This window comes from Dama dama, chromosome 20 (assembly GCF_033118175.1).
Source record: "Dama dama isolate Ldn47 chromosome 20, ASM3311817v1, whole genome shotgun sequence".
NCBI lineage: Eukaryota > Metazoa > Chordata > Mammalia > Artiodactyla > Cervidae > Dama > Dama dama.
In genome coordinates this window covers 84163860-84177382 of record NC_083700.1, presented here as the reverse complement: position 1 = coordinate 84177382, position 13523 = coordinate 84163860, and the positions used below count along the sequence as shown (strand labels likewise).

The 13523-nt window shown below is 44.7% G+C and overlaps 1 non-coding gene across 1 annotated transcript; it reads right to left on the bottom strand.

Moving 5' to 3' along the window:
* Positions 1–347: 347 nt before the first annotated feature.
* LOC133041794 (U6 spliceosomal RNA) lies at positions 348–452 on the bottom strand. Its single transcript, XR_009689366.1, has one exon. It is a non-coding gene; the product is annotated as a U6 spliceosomal RNA (small nuclear RNA).
* Positions 453–13523: the final 13071 nt, after the last annotated feature.

The window sequence follows — 13523 nt, the reverse complement described above, 5'->3', positions numbered from 1 at the left end:
ACTATCACAAAATGCCAAAGACTGGATGGCTTAAACAACAGACATCTATTTGTCATGGTGCTGGAGGCTTGGAAGTCTGACATCAGGGTGTCTGTCTCCATGGTCAGACAGATATGCTCTTCCTTGCTTGTAGATGGCTGTCTTCCTGCTGTATCCTCACATGGCAGAGGGAGGATGTCGCTTCCTCTTCTTTTTTTTCTTAAATTTATTAATTGGAGGATAATTGCTTTACAATGTTGTGCTGGCTTCTGCCATACAATGTGAATCAGCCATAAGTATACGTATGTCTCCTTCCTCTTGAAACTCCCTCCCAGCCCCCACCATCCCATCCCTTTAGATCATCACAGAAAAATATAGAACGCTTCATGAATTTGTTTGTCAACCTTGGGAAGTGGCCATGCTAATCCTCTCTGTATCCTTGCAATTTCAGTATACTACTGCCAAACTGAGAACATCCTCATTTTTTTAAATAAGGTCACTAATCACTAATCCCATCACAGTGGCTTTCCTGGTGGCTCAAACGGTAAAGAATCTGCCTGCAATGCAGGAGACCAGGGTTTGATCCCTGGGTCAGGAAGATTCCCTGGAGAAGGGAATGGTTACTCACTCTAGTATTCTTGCTTAGAGAATCCCATGAACAGAAGAGCCTGGCAGGCTACAGTCCATGGGTTCTCAAAAGAGTGGGACATGACTGAGTGACTAACACAACAATAACAATCCTATCGTGGAGGCTCCACCCTCATTACCTCATCTAAACCTAATTTCCTCCCAAAGACCCTACCTCCTAATAACTAACTTTAGGGTTAGGGCTTTAGCCTATGAATTTAAGGCGATACAAACATTCAGTTCATAATACAGTGGGCCTAAAATAAACGTTAGTTCCACTTTTCCTCCACCTCAAGGCCCTGAACTCGGGCTAGCTCTTCTTCACGCTTCTCCTTATGCAGCCTCTAGTGCTTCCTATGGACCCCCTTTGAGAATGTCATGAGAGCCATGGAGCCTCTTCCCTGAAAATGCACATGTATATAAACGGACGCCATGCACACCTTATCACCCACAGAATTCCAGATCCCTGAAGCTCATCTATGGACTCTGATAACCTACCATAGCACCCATATGACACAAACTACCTTTGGCCACAAATTGTGGTTCAGTTTTCTAATTTCCCCAGGTAGATTTTTTACTACATGAAATAGGAAACCAGCTCTTCTTATTCAAGTCTGTATTCCATATAGTGACTGGAGAGGGGGGGAGTATATAGTGAATGTTAATTGATCTAGTGGATAAATAGATGGATGAATGGAAGGATGGATGGATGGATGGTAAGTTGGTTGGTGGGTCTGTGGGTAGGTGAGAAGATAGGTCAAGATGGATAAATAACAGATAGAAAGGTGATGAGTGGTAGGTGGGTGAACAGATGTATGGGTGCTCTGGGTGAGAGGATAAGTGGGGAGATGGATGGGTGGATAGATGACTGGATGGTAAGATGGTGAGGTCTTCACCATGCTCAGAGAAACACCCAAGCAAACCCTTCTTGAGAAGATAAATTCATGGTGGTGGGGACTCAAATACTGGAGGACCTGGAAAGCCCTGGCTAAAAACCTCTTAATTAATTCAGTAGAGACTATAAACTCCAGGATCAGAAGCAGAGGCTGCATGGAGGGAACAATGAGTGTGTTGGTAGGCGGGGTCTGAAGAAGGGCTGTGGGCTCAGGTGGGAGAAGAAGACTCAGAGTCAGAAAAGCCAAGTAGGAAGCTGAACAAGAGGAGGGGGAACCTCTGATGGAGAAAGCAGTACTGGTACTGAATGGAGAGCAGAAGCTTCAAAGACCCACTTCTAAGGAAAACTGGAGGGCAGGCAGGATCTGGGTGGTGGAGGGGTGGCGGAGCAGAGATGACTAAATGGAGACACAAGAATTCATGACCATGGGATTCTAAGCCACTCCTTCAACAATCATTTGCTGAGTTCCTCCTGTGTGCCAGGGCTCATTGTAGGCACTGAGGAAAAGTCCCAGTCTCTGCCATCAGATAAGAAAGACAGAAACACTAATGAAAGTTGAAATTTACACAGTACTTACTATGCACCGGCCACTCTTGTGTTTAAGGTGACTCACCTCAACAACAACCATATGAGGGAGGTGTTATTATCATCCCTACTTAGCAGACAGGGAAACTAAGGGGCAGAGAAGGTAAGTTATACCTTACCCAGGGAACACAACTAAAGTATGAGAGCCAGGATTGAAACTCAGTTTCCAGAGCCTATGTGCTTCATCACTGTTGCCATTACATGAAAAGTTAAACAATAGTTGTAATGCAAGATAATGGCAGTCTGAACCATTACAGTGGGTTACAAAGCAAGGATGGGATGACTGACTCCGGCTGGTTGGATCTAAGAGGATTTGAGAGAGGAGACCCTTGGGAGCTGGGCCTTGGAGAATGAATCAGGTTTCTTAGGCATCCTGCAAGAGGTATGTAAGTTGAAGGATGAGGGAAAGGGCATACCAGACAGAGAAATCGAGTTGTGCAAAGGTCACAGGCGCTGGGGCATGAAAGAGCAGACACCTGTGCGGATGATGCTAAGTGGCTCTGTGTGACTGCTTGGCAGGGCTGGGAGCTGGGAAAGGCGAGACAAGCTACACATTGGAAAAATGCCAGGGAGTGTTCCCTCATACTTACGTGAAGGTTTATGATGTTCAACACACTTCTCTATCCCTTTAGGAAGACAGTACATGGCAGATTGTATATATAATATTTTTGTTCCCATTCTTTAGAAGAGGAAACTAAAACTCAAAGTACAAAATCCATGAGGTAATATCATAGCCAATATCCACCCTGTGATTACCGTGTGCTAGCCACTGTGTTCAATGCTTGTAAGCAATTTTTCATTTCATTTCTACAAATTTGCCATGAGATAGATGCTGCTGTCAAGCTCATTTTAAAATAAAGAAAATCAAAACTCAAAACCAGTTAAGGTCCTCCCACTAGGATGATCAATCAACCACCATGCAAAGGCCCTACTCTTTGGCACCATGTAATACTGGGTTTCCCCGGTGGGTCAGCTGGTAAAGAATCTGCCTGCCATTGCAAGAGACGCAGGTTCAGTCCCTGGGTCAGAAAGATCCCATGGAGAAGGAAATGACAACCTGCTCCAGTATTCTTGCCTGGGAATTCCCATGGGCAGAGGAGCGTGGTGCAATGGGGTCACAAAGAGTCAGACACAACTGAGTAGGCATGCATGCAAAACTGTCTTCGCTGACTTTGGACTCTGGTCTAGCCCACCTGAAAGAAAGGTAACATGCTTTGAGCTTTGCACAAAACCTCTGTGGAAGCAGATACATTTAATGATGAAAAGTTTCTAACTCTTCTATACTAAACTATCTCCTCTGTGGGTGAGCCAGACTGAAAATCCATTAGGTTCCAAGACTCCTAGGATATCCTGGTTCCTTCACAATCAGGACTAGAGATCACAACTTTCATTTCTTTGAGAAAGAAAGGGCTGAGACTGGGCAGGAGCCAGGCATGAGTTAGGCCTGGGCTACAGGGTGACAGGTTCCTGGCCTGGGTGAAGAAGCCTCCATTTAGAGCTGGGATAACAAAAGAACCAGGTAACATTCACTGGGTACTTACTCTGTGCTAAATACCCTTCCTAACCTTAGAAACCATTTACCCTGTCATCTGCCCAATGAAGCAGTAACCATTATAGCAATCTTTCAGATGATAAAATTGAGGCCCAGAAAGCTTAAGTGACTTGTCCAAGATTACACAGCAATTTGGTAGTGGAAGCAAATTTCCAGCCCAGCTAGTCTGGCTCCAGACCCTATGTGCTAACCTACATATTATACCTGAAGGAGGCTTTTGTAGCTAAAAAGCCAAGCTCTACATTTTCACTATAAGGAGGACCCAGAGAGATCATGAAACTTCATTAATAACACACAGCATCACCCAAACTTCAGTTCAGTACTCAAAAGTTTCCTCTCCAGAGCCACTCCACTCCTCCTTCCTCACCTCCCTCTTCTTTGTGATAGCCTTGCCTCCAAACTGGCCTTGAGGTTAATGGGAAACAACTCGGGAGGCAGTCATACAGGGGGTTAAATCTTGGTCATGCAGCTTTTCAGTTGTAGGTACTTGGACAAGGTGCATAGTCTCAGCCTCAGTTTTCACATCTATCAAATTATTATATAGTCTTAGTCACCTAGAAGGGAGGCTGAAAGGGTTAAATGTGGCATTGTTTGGTCACTCTGCATCATTGTTTTAATTTCTTCAGAGCTCTGTGAAGAACACCATCTATTGGACAGAGCTCATTCTGAACAATCTCCAGCAAAGACTAAGTTCTTTAATACATCATTGGATGCACACATGCATTTTCTTGAATAAATGAGTGTCTAGCACAAAGGTCAATGTATTAATAGGCAGATACTAGGTGACCTCATGGGATCCGACTGTCGCATGAAGCTAATAAACTAAATTTGGTTGAGGTGTCCATAGCTGCTAACATTTGAAATGAGTGTCCTTCAAGATAAGATTGCCATTTTAACTGCAACTTTATAATAGGCAGAAGTAGGCTTTTTTTCCTACCATGGGACCCAAAGAAAAGTTCCTTTAGATACAACCAGGAGAGGTAGAGGGAAGAACAGCCAGTGTTGAAAAGGCAGGGGAGAGCTGGGGTGCTGAGGGAGCAGAGGAAGGTGGGGACACATGGATTCAGGACCCAGTAAACTCCCTGCCTACAGGTTTGCTTGTTTTCACTGCTCACTGCCCAGAGCCTAGGACCACCCAGGGCACATGTGGGCGCTTAGTAACTCTGTTTAAAAAAAAAAAAAAAAAAGTATGAGAATGAAAAATAAAGGAAGGCAAGGAGAACAAATCGGGCAGGAAGAAAGAAAAATAGAGACAGAGCTCCAACAAAGATAGAGAAGACAGCCAGAGGGGCCTGAGGTGGCTGGCGGCGGGGGCAGGGGGAGGGACACTACTGGCTGAAGCCCAACGCCAAGAGCCCACCGGAGGGGACTCGGCCGGGGGACCCCAGCGGGAGGGGCGGTGGTCTGACGGCGGTGGAGAGAGCGCACCGGAGCGCAGCGCCTGCGCTCAGGGCTCCAGACAGCCCAGCCTGGAGACGGCCGTGGTCAGAAGGTCACGGCCGTGCCGCGGGACTTTCCTGGGGTGGGGGTGGAGGACCTGGGAACAACGCTGGCCTTTAACTTCCCAGGTCAGACCACCCCGCGCTGCCTCCGGCGCAGGGAACCCACCCTGAGCTAGCCTGCCCGCGGGACCTGTCCTCTGGCCTGACTTTTTAAGTCCCTCCCTGCCTTCAAATTTCTAACAGAGTCCCTCCTTTTCCCCCAGCCCGAGGTTTCTCACACTTGAGTGAATCAGAATCACCGCGAGGCTTTGTTCATTCATTTAATTGAACGATTTAATTAAGTCGATGATTTAATTATCGTTAAACCCCTCATTGCCCGCTCCACCCCACCCTCCTGTTTCTGACTGGTGGGTTTAGGTTGGAGCCATAGGCTATGTTTCTATTAAGTTCCCAGATGATGTTGATATATCTGGTCCCCTGACCCAGGCTTGAAAACCACTGCCCAGGATGGGACAACTGAATCCCTCCTTTTCCTCCTTGATCCACCAAGTACCTTGTTCAGCCTCCCACAGAGCTGGGAACCCCTGACAGCTAAGGAAACAGGCAGGGGAGGAGGGGATCTGCACTTGGGCAAAGCCAGGAGGGTACCAGGAATCCCAGCTCCCAGTCCCCAAAGCTGTCTGGTAGCAGTAGCCGTTTCTCTACCCTTTCCGGGGTAGAACTGGGATCCAGAACAGGGCAGAACCCTGAGGAGTAAAATCTGAGTGGAAAGCAATGTTAATCAAGTCCACCTCCAAGAAAGGGAGAAAAAAGTTGTTTTCTTCAGGAGAGGAGAGTGCATGGAGGATTCCTATTCAACAGCCAGTAGTGCATTAATCAGTGCCACTGACACTGCAAACCTGTTCATCAAGCAGCTACTCTATGCCAGATACCAGCTGGGTATTGGGGATAATGAGGGAAATAAAACTGGCATCAATGTCTTAGGGAGAATGCTTTCTAGTAGTCAGATTAACAATAAACTTAGGAAAGTAGTATGCTAGAAATAAATTATAAATCCTATGGGGAAAAAAAAAACAAGTAAGGTAAAGGAGTGCCATTGAGTACAATTGTAAACAAGATGGTCAAGGTCGGCCTTGTTGGGAAGGTGACATTTGAACCAAGAGTTAAGGGAGGCAACCATGTGATTGCAGAGAGGAGAATTTTCAGGTAAGGGGAACAGCTGGAGCAAAAGTCCTGAGGTAGGAGCATGCCTAGCATATCCGAGGCCCCACGGAGAGATGAGTGTAACTGGGTGGGGTGGGGTGTGGAAAGAGTTGAGTAGGAGATTGAGGACAGAGAGGTAAGGGGCAGGCAGGAAGATGTTATAGGGCTGGGGTTGAGGGACCATTCATAGGGCTTGACTTTTACCCTAAGATATCTCTCCATTTTTCTTTACTTTTTTGTCCTGTTCTGGCCTCTTCCATCTACAATACCAAGTCTACGAATAGTGTTACTCTAGCTCACAGCTGGAGCTGGTTCTGAGAGACAGTTTCCAGTAGGTTAGTCAGGCCAACCATCTCAGATAGTTTATACAGGTTGTAATTACTTTTTGTAACCTGCAGGACAGATGGTGAACTGTTTACATTTGCCTCAGCATCCTTCTTTCTCTTTCCCCATCATTCTCCATGTCTCCTCCAGGCTCTAGTTTCCCTGATGCCCCTGCTCCCTCACACACCCCAGGCTTCTACAGCAGCACTGTCTGATCAAAATATAATATCAGCTGCACATATAATTTAAAATTTTCTGGTGGCCACATTAAAACAAAAGTAGAAAGAAATAGGCAAAATTAGTTCTACTAATAGATTTGATTTAACCCATTGTAGCCAAAATAGCATCTTGTCAACATGTAATCAATACAAAAATTAATGAGATATTTTACTGTATTTTTTCCTATACTGTCTTTGAAACCCAGAATATATTTTACACTCACATCACACCTCAATTCAGCCTAGCCTCATTTCAAGTACTCTAAAGCTTCATGTGGCTAGTGAATACATGGACCTCACCACCCTAGACTCAAACTCCTGATCTTCCTTCCCCTCCTCAACAAAATTAACTCTTCCTGTTTCCAGAATAAGCTGACACTTCCTTCAGGAAGCCTTCACTGATTTCTTCACTTCCCTCACTGGCAGGTAAGAAATAAATGAGTAAAACTGTATGAATATATGGTACTCAGAATAATCCCTGGCACAAAGTAAGTTTAATTGAGGTGTTAGCTATCATTACTATAGTATTTACTGCCAGTATAATAAACCGATTGTTGTATAACTCTTATACAACAATTATATATTAAGTTTCCTGCTTTCCTCTCCAGGCTACACTGAAAATTCCATGAGAAGAAAATGGCTGCCTTTTTCATTGCTCCACTCGGGACCTTGTGTCTGGGAAAAGTAGATGAATATTCAATATAAATGTATTAAATGAATGAATAAGAACGCATGCTTGGAGTTTAATTCTAACATTATAGTAGGTAATCATAATCCTGGAGGATATGATATCAGGTTCCATTTTTACAGAAATTCAGACAGATACTATACTATAGATACTATAGAAGTTCAGACAGATACTATAGAGAGATGAAATCTGGTCTCAAAAATGAAGGAAAAAAAAAAAAACAGGGTGGTGTGATGAAAGGATCCAGACTCTGAATTCAGACAGATTTGGGTCTGAAGTCCTGTTTCCTTACTCACTACTAGTATGACCTTGGAGAGCTTAGTTAATTTCCTGGTATCTCAGTTTCCCCATCTGTAAAATGGGGATATGAGTATTTCTTTACATTATATTATATTATGGGCTTCCCTGGCAGTTCAGATGGTAAAGAATCTGCCTGCAATGCAAGAGACCTGGGTTTGATTCCTGGCTCGGGAAGATCTCCTGAAGAAGGGAATGGCTACCCACTCCAGTATTCCTGCCTGCAGAATTCCATGGATAGAGGAACCTGGCAGGCTACAGTCCATGAAGTCACAAAGAGTCAGCCATGACTGAGTGACTAACACTTGCACTTTTCATTATATACCTACATGCAAGGTTGGTTTGTAAGTGGCAGGAACACAGGTCCTAATCTCAGCCCAGCTACCCTTGGGTATGCTGCTTTACCCTTTGTGTAACAAAATCTACTGTGTGTGTGTGTGTGCATGTTCTGTTAGTATTTAATGAGGTATACTATACATACAAAGTTTTGATACACAGTAGATGCCCACATTAGTATCTGTAGTTTTTCTTTTATTTCTATACAGCAGCGTGGGATCTTTCTATTCTCCTTCTTTTTCTTCCTCAAACAAGAAAAGTTCAAGCAGTTTACTTACTATTTCAGGGAAATTTCACCATCCTGCCTAGCAGATAGAGTGAAACAGGTTCAAGTTAAGAAAAGACCCTTTGGCAAAACTGTAAAACTTAACACTTTGGTCTCCCCGCCCTTTTGTCTCCTTCTTCAGCCTCCCTACTTCTAGAAAGTCCTTCTTTTGTACCCTTTTGGTTCCTGGCATTTTCTTCTCTCTCTGGCTCCCAGAGACAAAAGTAATTCCCACCCACACTGAATTTTGTTGCATGTTAAAGAGGAATTCCAGACACCTAGAAATGGTTGCCATTCATTGCTCAGGCTTCTCAAAGGTCTCTCTCTCTGGCTCCACTACAGTGCTTTCCCCATTACTTCCTAAATGTCTGTGAATGCATTTTCTCCCCACCAGACCCCTGAACAGTACATGCAGATACAGCCATGTCTCTCTGAATCTCAGCCCTTAGGAATCAATCAGACACATAGTAGGTGCCGGATGAACATATGCTAAATGCATATGTGCATGTGTGATGTCTGAGTGACTGTTTCTTATTACTTCCCCTCCAAAATGCCTGAAAGACTGACAGATGTGTGTGGTGAGAGCTGTAATGGGAGGAGGTTGGCTGCCTTCTTAGAAATGAAACTGAACATGCCTTGAAGCTCAGCTCCACTGTCTGCTTCCCTTTGGTGTCCTCTGGGAATGACAGGGAGGAGGTTGGAGGTGGGGAGCCCAGGAGGGCTGACAAGGTGCCCTCTTCAGCACTGAGTCAGCAACACCCAGCCCCGTGGACAAAGGAAGATCCAGCTTTCAGGGGCTGAGTCACATGAATAACTGGAATAGTTGTTTAGATCATAATGAATTCTCAGAACCTTTCCAAGCAACCAGCAGCCACTTGCTCTCTCCCTATCCTAAGAGCTTTCTAGCTTTGTGACTTAGCAGAAAGGAGGAACCAGGTCTGGGATTCTGGAGGAGAGAGGCCTCAGGGGAGCAGGATGCAAGCCTTCTTGTCATTCCCATCAGCCGGCACTGCAGGTTGTTTCTGGACATTTTCATGTTTCCCAGAAGATGTAAAAAGAGACTGGCATTGCAGGCAGAAATCCTGCACAGGCCACACAGCTGTTGTGTCAACTGGGCAAGGTGTGGTCCAGAGGTCCTGGCACCTCCTGGTGAGCAGGGTGTCAGAGGATACTAGATGCTCCGGGAGGCTGGACAGGTTATCCTCTGCTGAAATGTCCTTAGAGGTCTGTGTTATCTTGGATGAAACAAGATACCTAATCTGCAGCCCTAGAAGTAACTGTATCGGGGAGGGGAGAGGATGGCAGCCCAGCCACTGTGGGACTGGTGCACAGGTCCATGGTGTGCATCTTCTCAGCTCCAAGTCCTGAGTCCAGCAGCTCCCAGAAATGCCTGCTCTGAGAGCCACACAAGCCCACAGGGAATGCCTTGTCAAAATATTGGCAGGGTTCAAAGCTATGCCTCAGTGTTTCCTTCCTGAGAGAATCCAAAAAGGATCTCAGGCTTCTAAGATTTTCCTCTATCTTCTTGGATCGTATGCACTGTCAAAATCCCACTTAGGCCAGTGAACCGTGTCTAATGCCGTATCACTCAAGTTTATGCCTGTGTTAAGGCAGGGTTTCCCAAACTTAAGCATATATCAGAAGCACCTGAAAGACTCATCAACAGATTTCTGGGCCCCACCCTCAAAGTTTCTGGCTTACTAGGTCTTGGATGCGCCTGGGAATACACATTTCCTAACAAGTTCCCTGGAGATGCTGATGCTGCTGGTCCAGGGATCACATTTTGGGAACCACTGCTCTAAGGCAAAGTTCTTAAATGTATTTTGGGGTCGAAAACCCATCTGAGAATTTCTGATAACCTATCTGATAAGTCTTGCCACCACTTCCCAGAAAAACAAGACACAAATGCTGAAAAATTTTGATTACAATTTCAGGGTTCATTAGACTTGCAGAAATTCATCCATGAACATCCAGGTTAAAAGAACTCCTGATTCAGGGTCCAAACCAGAATTAAGAAGTAAAATGCAGATTAATAAAGTACAGGAAGGTGGACTTTATGTCTAAAAGCAAAGGAGTTTCATAGTAAATTTGTTGAGTATTCGTTTTCTAAAACTAGAGAACCTGGTTTCAAACCAGGCTGTAACATTTGCCAGCTGTCCTTTAGTTTCCTCATCTGTGGATGGATAACTGAACCTATTTCATAGGGCTTTGTAGGGATTGAATGGGTTCATACATGCAAAATGTATAGAATAGAGAGCCTGGCACACAGTATACATGCAATAATTTTTCCCAATTATTTCAGCACAATCAAGCCCTATTGATTTTCAACCTCCTGACATATTTCAAACCCTCTCTTCTCCAGCCCAACATCCATAACACTAATTTAGGTTCTAACCATGTCTTGTCTGCCATGTTGCAGTATCCTTTCAACAGTATCCTCTCTATATTCTTGTTTTTCCTGCTTCTAAGTTAACTTCTACAAGATATTCTCCAAGACTCAGCAGGAGGACTCTTTTCTCTGCCACTTTCCCTGAATCCCAAGTAGACCTGATTTCTCTCTTCTTTCTGATTATATAACATGTTTCCTCCAACACTTTAGTGTGTGTGTACATTCATAAGTCCATGGGGAACACTGCTAATTATTCTCCCAGTCTCAGTTCTCATCTTCCATAAAAAAAGGCCATTTTCCAGACTTCCTTATAGATAGGGTTCTGAATGCAAATTAAGTTCTGCCAATAGAGGTACATGAATGAAATGTGAAAAGTAAAAGTGAAACAAAGGAACTTCTGCTCTTTAAGACATTTTCTGCTGGCAAGAACAGTTGCAGTGACATGAAGCTTTTCTGCATTGTATTCCAGTAATTCATCAACAGTTTTATGATTTTCAAAGTCAGCTTTAACAGCAGCAATAACAGCTTCCTGAAGCTGCCTTTCTGACTCCCTAGATAAAAATATGGGATTTGTTACAGATTCTAGGATCTAGAATTCATGATTGAATTTGAGTCCTCCAGATGTTCACCTTTCTGACAGAGCAGAGGTAGCAGGTCTCTCTGGAAGTTACCATGGAGCCTACAGTCCACTCCTCCAGCCCTTGCAATGATCTTATGAGCCTCTAATCCCCACATTGAAATCCTCTGTGCTTGAAATACCTAGAATGGCTTCTATTTCTTGAACACTGAATGATAGAGGTTGAGTGCTATTAGGCTAAGATCAAGTCTCATTCATCTTTGTATCCTTCATGTCCAAAATTGTCAAGAGAAGTTTCTGGAAAATGAACCCCTTAAAGAAGTGAGTGGAGCCACTAACCAGAGTTAAAGAGGGGCAAGTCATTTATCGGTATTCACCAAAAGAGCTTTGAAGTCAGAGTTGCTATCAGACCAACCAGTGAACAACACACTTTTGCTGTTGTTTAGTCCTTAGGTTGGATCTGACTCTTTGAGACCCCATGGAGTGTTGCCTGCCAGGCTCCTCTGTCTGGAGTGGGTTGCCATTTCGTTCTCCAGGGGATCTTCCCAACCCAGGGATTTAACCCATATTTCCTGAATGGCAGGTGGGTTCTTTACTGTTGACCCACCAGGGAAGCCCAACATACTACCACCACCAAAATAACAAAAAGTAGGAACTGAATGAATAGCTGGAACAGTAGTGCCAGTTTTGAAATAGAAAGATGCAGACCTTGCTCCTCACTGTGGGACCATTCTCTCCTCACAGAAGCATTTGGCCCCTCAAAAGCTCAGTGGAGAAGTTAGGAGAGAATGAAGGGGAAGAGATTGTGAGTAGTCTCAATAGCCTGGAAAACTGTGAACAACAGAGAAAAGAGTAAGTGCTGCTGGGATTTCTCTGGTGGTCCAGTAGTTAAGACTTTATCTTCCAATGTAGGGGGTGAGGGTTTAATCCCTGGTCAGGGAGCTAAGATCCCACATGCCTCACAGCCAAAAAACCAAAACAGAAAGCAGAAGCAATATTATAACAAATTCAATGAAGACTTTAAAAACGGTCCACATTAAAAAATGTATTAAAAAAAAAAAAAAGAATGAGTATTGCTGGGCACAATCTCAAAAGTCAGAGGCACAACATGGCTAGAGACCAGAGGGTTTGGCTGTTTGACACATAGGCGCATGAAATGAGGGACATGTTGCAAAAATCTAAAATACTTACAGTGGGAAATCCATGTGCTTTGGACATCAGACCTGCTCATCATCAAATCCCAGGTCCATTGCTAATCTCTGTATGCATGTGTGCCTGCTAAGTCGCTTCAGTCGTGTCTGACTCATTGCAACCCCATGGACTATAGCCCACCAGGCTCTTCTGTCCATGGGATTCTCCAGGCAAGAACACTGGAGTATGTTGCCATGCCCTTCTCCAGGGGATCTTCCCAACCCAGGGATCGACCCATGTCTCTTACATCTCCTGTATTGGCAAGCGGGTTCTTTACCACTCACTCCATGAGCCTCTGTCCCCTCACTCCTAAAACTGATGATTACAGCCCCTATCCCAGAGGATAAGGAGCCTAGCACAGGGAGCTCCAGACACAGAGCTCTCCCCAGGACCCCCGCAGATCCTCAATCTCTGCACTTCCTTCAGATCCAGCCTGGTATTCTTTCTAGTGGTAACACTTTGCTCCATAAAAGAGCTGATTTAGTGTTTTGTTTTCTAATGATGGTGCTGGAAGGTAATGCACTGAGATTTGTTTGAGGGGCAACTTCTCAATCCATTCATTTTGCCTGAAAATGCTTAAGGCAGGAAGTAAGATTCCCGGAAGTTTTTTTAAGTGTAGAGAGGCTGGGAGGTAGGAGAGAGCTGTTCCAGGAAGCCTGCTCCTGCCAGCTGGGGAGAGAGTGCACAACTTGGCCTTGCAGTCCCTGTGTAATCATGTTGTCCACGCTCATCAGTGGGGCTATTAGCATTTGAGTCTCAGCCAGTGTTCCTGCGGCATCCCGGAGGACATCCGCCTCCTTCCATGTACCCTTTGTAATCTACTGCAGGTTTATTGTGATGAATTTCTCCGCCAAAAAGGCCAGAATGTTTCCACTCAGTGAGAGAGATGGCTATTTCAGATATCTCACCCGCCTTTTCACCAAGATATGTCCTATTGCCTTTGGTTTGAGAATAA